This window comes from Pholcus phalangioides, unplaced genomic scaffold (genome assembly GCF_987345545.1).
Source record: "Pholcus phalangioides strain wild (caught in Gottingen) unplaced genomic scaffold, Ppha-v1.0 ptg000008l_1, whole genome shotgun sequence".
NCBI lineage: Eukaryota > Metazoa > Arthropoda > Arachnida > Araneae > Pholcidae > Pholcus > Pholcus phalangioides.
Window position 1 is genome coordinate 4,004,262 of NW_028301601.1, and position 14,290 is coordinate 4,018,551.

Here is a 14,290-nt window from a genome sequence, read left to right on the forward strand (position 1 = left end):
TTCTGTGAGAAATGCGAATCCTGACAGAGAGGGCAAAGTGCTGCTTATCTAAACGGTGAAAATTAAAATTTCAAAATTTACTTGATCGGCGTCCCACAACGTCCTTCACCGCGAGAAATGCAAATCTCGACAGAAATTGCGAAGTGCGGCGTATACGGTAAAACTAAAATTTTCAATTCGATCCTTTCGGGATTTCAACCCTGTTGGGATTTTTACCTGTCAAAAATAATATGGCCCAGACCCATGTCCCGCTACTGGTGCTGGAAAAAAAAATTAATGGAATAAAGGGAACATAAAGATAAGGTTAATTCTGTCCATCAGCAGAAAATTTAAAAGATAGCCTCAGCTTCTTATTGTTCGAAGCCACGCTTGACTTCAAAAACTGCGTGAAGTTATCTCGTTATAACACTACTTTTTTATTTATTGTGAATGGCAGGGTGGCGCTCACATCACTAAGAGAGGGGGGGGGGGAACAAACGAATAAACATACAGAAGAATAAAACAAAATAAACGAGCAAGTAAAATAATAGGGAAAAAATATACGGTGAAACAAATACGATGCAAACAACTATTACAAGAGGTGTATGTAATATTACGTAAAAGAATACAACGAAAAGTTTCAAAACTGCAACGACATGACAGAAGCTTTTTGGCTCAGAAATGCTAAAAACTGAAAACTCTTCGGAAGGAAAAAATAATATTGTGAGAATGTATATTATACATTTACATTCACCATATTGTGAGATATGTAAGAGCAGATGTAGTTTCCGACAAACTTTTCATTACATGTTTTATTGATGATATCCATTCAAAACATATAGTATTTAATTAATAATTTTCGACATAATTTCCATTCCTTACATATTTATAATTAAAGCTTACTATTTCGCTCGCTCGCACGCTCACGGACTCTGTAACTCACTCGCCCACTTATTCGCCCCCTCACCAGATTACCCATTCACTCGCTCACGGACTCAGTAGCTCGCTCGATGAATCCCGCATTCACCCTCTCGAGTCACTCGTCCCTCCATTCACCCGCTCAAGGAATCAGTATAATTCGCTCTCCTGCTCACCCACTCACTATTTCATTCGCTCACGGACTCAGTAGCTCGCTCGGTCACTCCCTCATTCACCCACTCGCCCACTCACTCGCTTGCTCACGGACTCTTTAGATCGCTCTCCCACTCATTCGCCCACCCACTCACCCGTTAACTGACTCACTCGCTCATTTACCCATTCACTCTCACCCTCACTCAACCACTCACGGACTCAGTAGCTCGCTGTCACACTAATTCGCCCACAAACTCACCCGTTCACTCGTCACTCATTCAGTCACTCGCCCACTCACTCACTAAATCACTCTCTCACTCGTTCGCCCCCGCAGTCGCGGACTCAGTAGCTCGCTCACTCGCTCCCTCACTCAATATTTCACTCGCTCACTCGCTCCTTCACACAATATTTCACTCGCTCACGGACTCGGTAGTTTCGTGACGAACTGTTATCAACGAATTGTTATCGATGAATTGCTAGTCGGTGAATTTTCCTAGCAGTGAATTGTTGTCGGTGAATTTTTCATAAACCATTCGACTCGGGGCAGTGTCCCGGTTGCTCCAGACTAGTTACGATCCAGGATCTCATAAATGTCTAATATTAAATCAAGCTTCTTCACAACCATTCAACCCGGGTTTAATTTTCATCATCAGATAGCAGCAGCACCGCCTTTTTGATTTTATTTAATTACTGAGGGGCCTCTTCCGCCTGTAGGCCACCCCTCATTTTCTCTTCACAACATATCTTGTTTATTTTGTCTTACCTTATCAGAGTACTATGAAAAGCGACATGTCGAAGCACCAGCTTACTGACGAATTTTAAAATAATAAACGGGAAAAAAACAAATGTGATTCATTAAGTACCCCCAGGAAACTTCTCCATGAGGGTTCCGCAGACTGGAGCCCTGTTGGACCAAGAAAAATTTTCACTTGTATTCATTTCACCAACATATAAATTCTTGGGTTTCCAATCGAGGACCCACGACCCGATTCGCAAATTTTTGGAGGAGCCCAGACTGGGTTTATCTCGGTGTTCCTCTGTTACAAATTTTACAGTGTAAAACAACAAAAAAACAATGCGATTCATTCAAGGCCTTCAAAATGAAGCCTGTCAACTACAAATGCCCCCCCCCCCCAAATAAAATCCAGGATCCCAACCAATTACCCGGAACCCCAAACTGGATTTACCTCGGGCTACCGTTGTTACAAATTTTACAATGTTAAACAACAAAAATCATTGAGATTGATCCAAGGCACCCCGAAATGAAACCTTTAAACTTTTCCATGGGAGGGGGGGGGGCGACCTGGAGACTTCTCGGACCCCCCTTCTTCCCGAGGACCACGAAAATTTTTATTTGTATTCATTTTGGCAATCAATAAAATCCAGGTCCACCCAATCAAGGAGCCGGGACACAACTCGTAGATTTTTATGGGGGCCCACAGAGGGGATATATTTTGGGCTTCCGCCACTGTAAATTTTTCAATGTTAAAGCAGCAAGAAAATATTGAGATCCATCAAAGGCCCTTGGAAATAAAAGCTTTTACTTTCCCGATGAAGGTGTATAGGCAATGCCACGCCCTGGGTACCCCGACCTTGTGTGCTGCGAGCCCAGGTGATATATGTATATTATACATATACATTCCTCTCGGCATAGTCACCACAAAGGCAGGGCTGACAGGGCCGGAACGATTCTTACAACTTTTTGATTTTTTACACTATGAATTAACCACAGAAGGGCCCCCGTGAAAAAGCTGATTTGGGGCTCGTAAACTCTCCCATCCTAGGGGTCTTGCCGCAGGATATTGGGGTGCAAGCCTCTCGGTACATACTCACAGTTTGGTCCCGATGGGTCAAACGGTTCCCGATATATTCAAGAGTAAAGCCAGGTTTTCCTAGAAGCAGGCTTTCTGCTGCGCGTCCAGCGTGAAAACTGCGATTGGTCAAAAAACCTGAATTTCAGGTTTTTAACCAATCAGCGGTTTCACGCTGCACACTGCACAGAAATTTTACTCCTAGGAAAACCCGGCTGTGAACCTAGGTTAACCCGGTTAATGAAAACTTCACCAAAAAACGTAACCGATTTCCGTTGCATAGAAACAGGCCCTTTTCGAGTTTGTGATTTCATATATTACAATAAATAGATAGATCATGCACGTGTAAATTAATCTCGAAACATTATCGTAATTTAAAAAAAATCGGGGGGGGGGGGGTATGTGTCATATTCGTGCATATTTTTAGAATGAGCGGGGGGGGGGGGCTGACTCAACACCACACTAAATATAAATATATATTTCTAGTGTGGAGTTACTCCGTGTCTGTTCATTATAGCAAGCTGTGAAATAATAAGAGCCATAAGTAGGGTAACCATACGTCCCGTACTTCCGTGCACAGTCCCGGTCTTTTCTGTTTTTCTGGACTTTTTTGCAGAAATGTCCCGGTTTTTCACGTATTTTCAATGAAGCCAACTTCACTTTTCATTATCATCAATTTTGGTCATCAAATCAACGAATAAAAGTAAGTTCCAAACTCAGAAATTATATCAAGACAACAAACAAGAAAAATCATCTCACTTTTTTTTCATGTCTTTCTTTATTTTAATTCTTTAAAATTTGAAACGGGCTTCATTTCCCGATATTCACGACTTTTCTATGATTTTAGCACGAGTTGGCATATATGTTTATTTCTAGCATCAATTTTGGCGATAATTGGCGATATTCCATATTTCTAAGCTTGATTTACCATATTTTTCTCGAGTAAATATGGTCAATCTACTAATGATGACACTTTAGCACATAAAAACTCAATAGATGTCACTGCGAACAGTTAGTTTGTCTGTAACAAATATAAGTAAACAAATCAACATTCTACCAATGCCTACAACGTAGAAAAGCCCAATACACTTGTCTCAGCTTATGATTATTTTAGCATATAAAGACTTAATAGATGTCACTGCAAACAGTTAGTTTGTCTGTAACAAATATAAGTAAACAAATCAACATTCTACCAATGCCTACAACGTACAAAAGCCCAATACACTTGTCTCAGCTTATGATTATTTCAGCATATAAAGACTTAATAGATGTCACTGCTAACAGTTAGTTTGTCTGTAACAAATATAAGTAAACAAATCAACATTCTACCAATGCCTACAACGTAGAAAAGCCCAACACACTTGTCTCAGCTTATGATTATTTCAGCATATAAAGACTTAATAGATGTCACTGCAAACAGTTAGTTTGTCTGTAACAAATATAAGTAAACAAATCAACATTCTACCAATGCCTACAACGTAGAAAAGCCCAATACACTTGTCTCAGCTTATGATTATTTCAGCATATAAAGACTTAATAGATGTCACTGCAAACAGTTAGTTTGTCTGTAACAAATATAAGTAAACAAATCAACATTCTACCAATGCCTACAACGTAGAAAAGCCCAATACACTTGTCTCAGCTTATGATTATTTCAGCATATAAAGACTCAATAGATGTCACTGCAAACAGTTGGTTTGTATGTAACAAATATAAGTAAACAAATCGTTATTCTACCAATGCCTAAAAAGCTATGTCTACACTGGTGCGTCTTTTCTGCGTCAATGCGCTTTCCACTGGCACACCTGTCATCAAGCGTGTCGTAAATCACTCAGGCGTGACTCAAACTTGTTGAAAGGCGGCCATTTTTTAAGAGGCATTCCTTTTCCTTCTGCTCCACCAGGTTTGGATTTTCGTTCAATTTCCCTTTCCTTTTCGTGAAGATTCAGTGTTGTTTTCATAAGGTTTTTCTCGATTTTTGACGTCAACAAAAAAAAAAACATTGACACTTTTGAAGGCTTCAGGTCACGTAGTGCATTACGTGATATTATTGAAGGTAAATTTAAATTAACGGTAATTATAATTGTAAAATTATAAATTAAATGATTGTCTTGAAAATTATTTTTTGGTAGAATTTCATGTTAAAATGCTGGTCGATTTCTTTTTCATGTTTTGGCGAAGAGCTCGCGTTACGGAGGTTTGCTGTGTAATTATAAATAATTCACGAGCTCTTCGCGGGGCCACCCAGACACGGCGTTAGAACTTTAACCAGATGTGTTGGAGGGCTATTTATGATAATAAGATCTAATGGTATGATTTTTCAAAGTATATAAATTGGTACGCCCTCCGAATATCACTTTCATCGAAGGTCCACCGTGCTGTTGAAACTTTTGACTCCACATTTTTCTAAACATTTCGTGGAGGCACACGAATAATACTTAGTCAACTGTTGGAGGATCACCCTTACCGGATGCAAGACCCCTTTACCAGTGCCTGTTTCTTGCATGGGCAAACGAGGGCAAGTGCCCTTCGCCCTTGCAATTTTAGGAGGCCCACAAATTTGGATTTTCTTTCCTTTATTTTTTTTAACCTTCCTTTCCGTAGAATATTTCCAAACGTGGAATTTAATTTGAGAGTAATTATGTAAACTTTTTACATAATTGTAATCTGTAGCAGACATATTCAACCTACTGTTCGCGGGCACTGTGGTGCTTTCAAAGTGCTTGATGCTCGTGTCCGATTTCATGTTTGCGAGTACTTGATTAACGTCCCAATTTGAACACTTTGTACAAATTACATTCAACGATTAAAATCATCCTGATTTCAAGCACTCGTATGCCAAACTTGATAAGGGTACACCCTTTTTGATGATGGGAACAAGCATTGTGCTTGAGACTGGAAAAAAGTTGCTTCAAAGAACGTTATATAAAAGGGTGGGGGGAGGGAAAAGATTAATGTTTGCACAGGGCCCGAATTTATGAGGAACAGACTGTGCCCTTCAGCACAGTAATAATCTTCGCTATTTTCTCAAAAACTGTACAGTTTTATACAGATTTTATTTTCATGAATATTATTAGAGCTGCAACCAGAAGCGTACGCAGGACCAACCTTTCGAGTAGCACGCCGAGTTTAGGGATGAGCGTACAAGAAACTCTCTTCTAGGGAAATTTTCTGTTACTGACTGTCGAAAGTACGGTATTTCAAGTTTAAACATTGTTTGAAACAACATATTAAATAATTTCCTTTTTGATATTCGAATTGTGTGCGAAAATGTTTTAAATCTGATCATCTTGGGCTATCATATTCTGCTACTTTTTATTATGAAAATTTATTTAATTTGGAAATTTCAAGTTTTTCACTTCTATTACCACGGATTTAGTGCTTTGATGTATGAATAAACACTTGAGAAAAATAATGCGCTGACTATAATTTTGAACGAAAAAAATTATTTAAATACGTATTAGATTGCGACTTGGCAAAATAGACGTATACAGTTTTCTTAATTTCTTTGACTCGACTATATTCGGGTAAAGTTGACGAACGACTTGATTTAATTTTTAATTTATTCCGAAGTTGAGTAATTTTGAGAATGATTTCGTCTATATATTCCGTCTTTTATAGAGCAATTTTCCCCCCACATATTTTCACATTAAAATGTGGAAATTGCATCCACTGCGACAGTTGCATCGGCATCTGAATTGAAAGGTTTAGCCGTATAGGTGAAGACAGAAAAAAGGCACGCCACTTGAGGCATGCGATAGAGTTCAGCGGTAAAGAAAAAAAAAACGAGATTGAAAGTTGAAAGCTGCTGAAAGAAGACGCACCAGTGAGGACATACCTAAACGTAGGAAAAGCCCAATACACTTGTCTCAGCTTATGATTATTTCAGCATATAAAGACTTAATAGATGTCACTGCAAACAGTTAGTTTGTCTGTAACAAATATAAGTAAACAAATCAACATTCTACCAATGCCTACAACGTAGAAAAGCCCAATACACTTGTCTCAGCTTATGATTATTTCAGCATATAAAGACTTAATAGATGTCACTGCAAACAGTTAGTTTGTCTGTAACAAATATAAGTAAACAAATCAACATTCTACCAATGCCTACAACGTAGAAAAGCCCAATACACTTGTCTCAGCTTATGATTATTTCAGCATATAAAGACTTAATAGATGTCACTGCTAACAGTTAGTTTGTCTGTAACAAATATAAGTAAACAAATCGTTATTCTACCAATGCCTAAAACGTAGGAAAAGCCCAATACACTTGTCTCAGCTTATGATTATTTCAGCATATAAAGACTCAATAGATGCCACTGCAAACAGTTCGTTTGTCTGTAACAAATATACGTAAACAAATCGTTATTCTACCAATGCTTAAAACGTAGGAAAAGCCCAATACACTTGTCTCAGCCTATGATTATTTCAGCATATAAAGACTCACTAGATGCCACTGCGAACAGTAGGTTGTCTGTCACAAATATAAGTAAATGAATTCAAACTGGTACCAATACTACTTTTTAGGCATCGGTCCAATGCCTAAAAAGTAGTAAAAGACCAATATTATTCTATCGTGATAATATATGGAGGAAAATGAAGAGTCGTTTCATATTGTAATGAATTAAAAAAAAAGAAACCATGACAAATATCTCTACTCTGTAATATAAAATCACATACCCGAAAAGGGCCCGTTTCTATGCAATGGAAATTAGTGGCGACTTTTTTATTACATAGTCGTTGACGTTTTTCGAGACGGAAATCAGTTATGTTTTTGTGTTACGAAAATCTGTTATGTTTTTGTGTTACGAAAATCTGTTACGGAAGTGGGTTACGATTTTGGGTCAAGTTTTCATTTAAGTCCTGTACATATTGGGAACTCCTTGACCTGTAGGGACTAAGTTTTGTGCATCTTCCCAGAGGTATGTGGAGAGGTAGGTATACATCACAGTGTGCATTGCATATTGCGGTGCATCGCGTGCTGTATTGCTTGCTGTAATGTAGCGTTATCTGGTGCATTAGTGCTATATCCGGTGCTATAGTACTTTGCTTATTGCGTTGCACCGCATAATGTGCGTGTTGCGAATTGTGGTGCATCGGGCAGTATGCTGCATTGTGATGCACTATATTACTGATTACACACATCCAGTGCATTGAGTGCTGTATTGCTTATTGTAATGCAGTGGTTATGGTATATTGTGGCTCATTGCGTATTACGGTGCTTAGCTTATTACGATACATCGCGTATTGCGTTGAATTTCGGTGCTGCATTGCTTATTTTGTGATTAGTGTGTGTAGCTTTTGCTTATCGTAATGCATGCTTATTATTATGTATTGTGGTGCATTGCATATTATGGTGCTTTGCCTATTGCGATGCACAACGTATTGTGCTGTATTGCGTATTTTGTGCATTACACTATTGTGCATTACTTACCACGGTGCACTACTTACCACGGTGCACTACTTATATTGCTGCATATGCACGAGCCATAAGCTTAATGCAGTGCTTATGGTGTATTGGGGGTTCATTGCGTATTTTGGTGCACTGGATACTGTGCTGCATTGCTTATTGTCCTGCATTGCCTATGGCGGTACATTATGCATTGGGCTGTTTTGCTTATCGCAATGGTGGTGTATTGCTTAATGTGGTGCACTAAATATAGTAGCACATTGCTTATTGTGGTGCTTTGAATACGGGGTGCACTAGTTATTGTGCTGTATTGCCGATGGTGGTACAATAAGTATTGTGTTGTATTGGTGGTGCATTAGTGCCCTGAATATAGAGTAGTGCATTGCTTTTTATGGTGCCCTGAATAAATAGGGTGCACTGTGCACCCAATTAACTTATGATGGTTGGTGCATTGCTTATTGTACTGAATCGCCGATGGTGGTGCATTGCGTGTTTTATGTGCCGTATTTCTTATTGTATGCATTGCAAATAATGGTGCATTCTGCATTGCAGCGCATCACGTGATGTACTGCTTATTTGTAATGTAGTAATGCAGTGCATTTTCTTTTTCCGTATATTATGGTGCTGCAGTTATTGCGATATATCGCGTATTGCGGTGAATTATGTTTTAAGCTATATTGCGGTGCACTGTAAATAGTGGTGCACTGCTATTTTTGGTCCATTGCGTATTGTAGTCCATCGTGAGCTGTATTGCTTATTCTTATGCATTGCTTATTATGGTACATTGATTATTGCGTGCCATGCATCGCCTATTGCGCATTGTGGTGCATCACGTGCTGTATTGCTTATTATAATGCAGTGCGTATTGCGCATCGTGCTGTATCGCTTATTGTGTTGCATTGCGTATCGTTATGCATTATGCATTATAGTGCTTCACGTGATGTATTTCTCATTGCAATGCAGTGCTTATTGCGCATTACGGTGCATTGCGTATTAGGCTGTATTGCTTATTGTGGTGCAGTGCAAATAAGTGTGCATCGCTGATTATAGTGCATCGCTTTCTTATCGAATTTCAGTGGTTACGGTGTATTATGGAGTTTATTGCGATGTATAGTGCTGTATTGCGTATTGAGCTGTATTGCTTATTGTTGTGTGTTTTGCGAATTGTTATGCATTACGTGTTGTAGTGCATCGCGTGCTTTATTGCTTATTATAATGCAGTACGTATTGTGGTGCATTACGTATTCTGATGTTGCGTTTTGGGGTTTATTGCGTATTGTGGTGCATCGCGTATTGTTATGAATAACGTATTTTAGTACGTAGTGTGCCGTATTGCTTATGATAATGTCGTGTCTACTGCTATTAGGCTGTCTTGCTCATTGTGGTGCAATATGGTGAATTGTTGATTGTGGTGCAATATGGTGAATTGCTGATTGTGGTGTATTGCGTGTTTTTATGCATCAATGTTGTGCACTGCAATATGGTTCACTGCTGATTGTGATTGCTATTGTTATGCATCACGTATTGCATCGCGTGCTGTATTGCTTAATATAATGCAGTGATTATTGCTATTGTGCTGTATTGCTTATTTCAGTGCACTGCAAATAGTGGTACAATTCTGATTTTAGTGCATCGCATGCTGTATTGCTTGCTTATTATAATGCAGTCCGTATTGCGTATTGTGGTGAATTTCTTATTGCGATGCTTTTCGTTAATTGCAGTGCATTGCTGATTTTATTGGTTGCGTACTGTTATGCATTACGAATTGTAGTGCATACGTGCTGTTGCATTGCTTATTGTAATGCAGTGTACGGTGCTTATGGCGTATTTTGGTGCATTGCTTAATGCTTTATTGTGCTTTGCTTAATGCGATACATCGCGTATTGCGTGTTGTGGTGCTCTGCAAATAGTGGTGCATTGCGTATTGAAGGGAATCAGGTGCTGTATTGCTTATTTTAATGATTGCTTATTTCGTATTGGGGGTGTATTGCTCATTGCGGCGTACTGCAAAGAATGGCGCCTTCCATATTGTAGTTCATCGCATGCTGTAATTTCTAATAGCAACGCAGTGCTTATTGCGTATTGTAGTGCACTATAATAATATTGCATATTATTATACTTTGCTTAATGCGATACATCGCGTATTGCGTATTGTGGTGCTCTGCAAATAGTGGTGCATTGCGTATTGAAGGGAATCAGGTGCTGTATTGCTTATTTTAATGATTGCTTATTTCGTATTGGGGGTGTATTGCTTATTGCGGCGTACTGCAAAGAATGGCGCCTTCCATATTGTAGTTCATCGCATGCTGTAATTTCTAATAGCAACGCAGTGCTTATTGCGTATTGTAGTGCACTATAATAATATTGCATATTATTATACTTTGCTTAATGCGATACATTGCGTACTCAGATGCATTGCTTATTGTAATGCAGCGCTTATTTTTATGTATTGGGGTGCATTGCATATTATGGTACTTTGCCAATTGCGATCCATCGCGTATTGTGTTGTATTGCGTATTGTGTTGTATTGCGTATTGTGTTGTATTGCGTATTGTGGTGCATTCCTTATCATGTTGCATTACTTACTACTTATTTTGCTTTATTGCCGATAGTGGTGCATTGCGTTTTGTGCTGTTCCTCATTGTGGTGCACTGCATATAGTGGTAGTAATGTGCTTTATTGATAATGGTGCTTTGCGTGTTGAGATTCACCGCATATAGTGGTGCATTCCTTATTGTAATGCATTGCATACTATGGTACTTTGCCAATTGCGATGCATCAAGTGGATCAATTGGATGCATAAGTGGTGCATTACTTATTGTGTATTTCCTATCCAATACGTTATTATTGCCAATACATTATTGTTGTGTAAATGTATAACGTACGTATTGCGGTGCATCATGTATTATGCTGGCATCCTGGAGTAGTTAGGTCTTTTGGAGAAGTTTAATAGGTTTCGACAGCGAAGCCGTCGGGGGAGGGGGGGGGGCTTTTGCCCCCCTGCCCTCCTAGTGTGGAAAAATATTCTTATTCGTAGTTGTAATTATCGCAATTTCATTTCTGGGTTGTGTAGGTAAATTTAATCGTTGATTTGAAGAATAAATGTCAAATTAGCTTCGTTGAAATTACGTGAAAAACCGGGAAATTTTTGCAGAAAAGTCGGAACAGCCAGAAAAACAGAAGAAACCGGGACTGTGACCTCATTAAAAGTAATAAAATTCTAATACATTTCTTTCAGCTGATTATGATGTCAGATGACTCACTAGATGTGAGTGCTTTGCAAACAGTTTGTTGTCAGCCACAGAAACAAACCTCGAACTCCCACTAATGCTTGTAGTGGCGTAATATACGTCCCGTATTTCCCGGAACAGAATCGCGGTTTTCTGCTTTTTTTTGGTGTCCTGACAATTTAGCAAAAATGTCCCGGTTGTCCTGTTTTGCCTCAAGAGAAGAGGGGCCTGCAAAAATGAGATCTCGTTGAAATTTTCTAGAATTAACCAGGTGGGGCCTCATAAAAATCATTGGCCCGGGGCCCGTGATGCTCTTAAGATGGCCCTGCATATGCTTACTGGTTACTTAAAAGCATTGAAATTTCGCTACGAGAATACTCGATATAACGATAAAATCCTCTACAAAGCAATTTTTCAAATCTTGTGTTGCCAATAGTTTAATGATAAATTCTTCTCGCTACAACGATATCCTCTACTACGATAAATCCCTCTGTAACGATTGAGAAGAGATTTTGAAAACGCTTGCAACAAAATATCTCATTATATTGCGCTAAAAGTTACTCTAATGTATTGTATTTCTAAATTCATCACTGGTTTTGTTCTGAGGGCGAGCTACTTTTTGAGTAGTACGCAAAAGCGCAATGCAGTAAACTTCTTTACAAGCGAAAAACATCCAACTCAATTTTATTAATTAATTATTGATTAAAACTTTTTTTTCGTGAATAACTGCTCGTCAGTGCATTTTCTAGTGGTACTAACAATGCCGACTTAGAAAAGATGCCGAGAACAGCATAAATTTGGTACCGCATAATGTTAATGTTACCTCTCCATATCCCTGTGTAACGTTATTTTTTTTTGGATCCGCAGGTGTCGTTATATCGAGGTTTCACTGAAAAAAAATTTGAGACGTTTAAAAATCTCCCCCTCCCCAGTCTTCTACAATGACGAAAATCAGTCTGAGGGCAATCGACACTTGTAGTGTGAGAACACGTAGAAAATTCAAACCCTTCAACTTTTGAGCGCAATCGACCGAGCTTCAAACAAATATAAGGGGTGATCAAATGAAAAGGTACGAAACGACACGGTGGGTACAAATGTAGACTTTATTCAAAATATACACCATAGGCCTGAGCACAACGATCCCACTGATGAACAAGCCGCAGGATTCCTTGTTCCCAGAATTCCTGTGGCCGTGACGAGACCCAGTCCTACACAGCGTCCTTGAGTATGTCGTCCGAGTTGAAGCGCTTCCCTTTCAGGTGTTTCTTCAGTGGACCAAACACATGGAAATCGCAGGGCGACATGTCCGGACTGTAGGGCGGATGGTCCAACGGCTCCCACTTGAACTTGGCCAGTTCCATGTGTGTGACTTTGGAGACGTGTGGACGCGCGTTATCATGGAGCAGAACCACACCCTTCGTGAGCCCTTGTATTACCATGAATGCATACAACTGAGAGTACAAGTACCATCAAAAATTTACAGGAATACCCGAGACACACACAAATAATTTCACGAGGGATCTTCAACTTTTCAAACATTGTGGGCCGAAAAATATTTCCATGAGACTTGAGGGCCAAGGTTTCAAGATTCACACGCTGACAGACACTTTTTTGACTTCCAAATGTTCCATTTTCATTGGTGGATCAAATGTAAAATTTCACTCCAGAAGTGTAGGATGTTGGCGTGTGACACTCTAATGATTATTACTATTACTGCTTCACTGTACATGCCTCCCACCAGTTTGAATTTTTCAAATGGAAAACACCCGATTTCTCGTGTCATTCATCTCTAAGATAACTAACTGCCGCAATTGATTGTTTTGAGTAATTGATTAATTTTTCAATAAATTGTTGATATCAATAAATTGCTTAACAACAAAATTAACAACTGAAAAGCTGCAGGCGGTTCATTGTTCAGCCCCTTTTACACCCTCCTAACACAGTCCGAATTTACCCCTACTGCCATTTTTCAACTATCAGTGATAGGAACCGAGAGACACTCAGGCTCTGTCAGAGTCTCTTTATTTGTTTAGACCAACTATCATTCACTCAGTTATACGAGAAAGATATATCTTTCTCAAGATCAATAAATGGTTAGGTTTCCCCGGAGGCACCCGAGTCCCCAGGGACAATGTGCTTATATCACTGAGGAGAGAGCGACAGCAATTCGACAACAATGGAGGATTGTAGAACCACAACCACGCATTTGTCAGCACACACTCCCATCTCCTTTTTCCTAGGAACGGATTAAATAATCGCCAATTCATTTGTAAAAATGTATTCCATAATACGAAAATTATGAAGAGAAACATTACGCATTTTTAATCTTTTATTTATTCCTTTGAAAAATTGCTATAAAAATATTACAGTTTTTATTTAATAACTTTTTCCTGTTTTGCAAACATTTCGTCAAGGTAGACGTACTGTATATTCTCATCGAAAACAACAATATTCTTATATAAGCAAGTATTATTGAAATAAAGTAACTTTGGCCAAAAGTTGAAGGAAAAAAAACAACACATTGGCAGAAATCCAAAAACGCGTACATCTTTAATATAAATAACCTTGACTTGACGTGACAGCTATTACGCAATCGGTTTGCTTTTGTGATGATAATAGAGGCCTGTTTTTAGGTGAAACTTTCTATAATCAGGCGTCAATCGTATACAATCTCAGTTTCAATTATTCTGAAGGACGTCGTAAAGAATGTGAAAATTACGCATGGAAACTCCGATAAGTAGTTGAGAATTTTCGAAAATGTGAAATTATATATCTATATATATAAT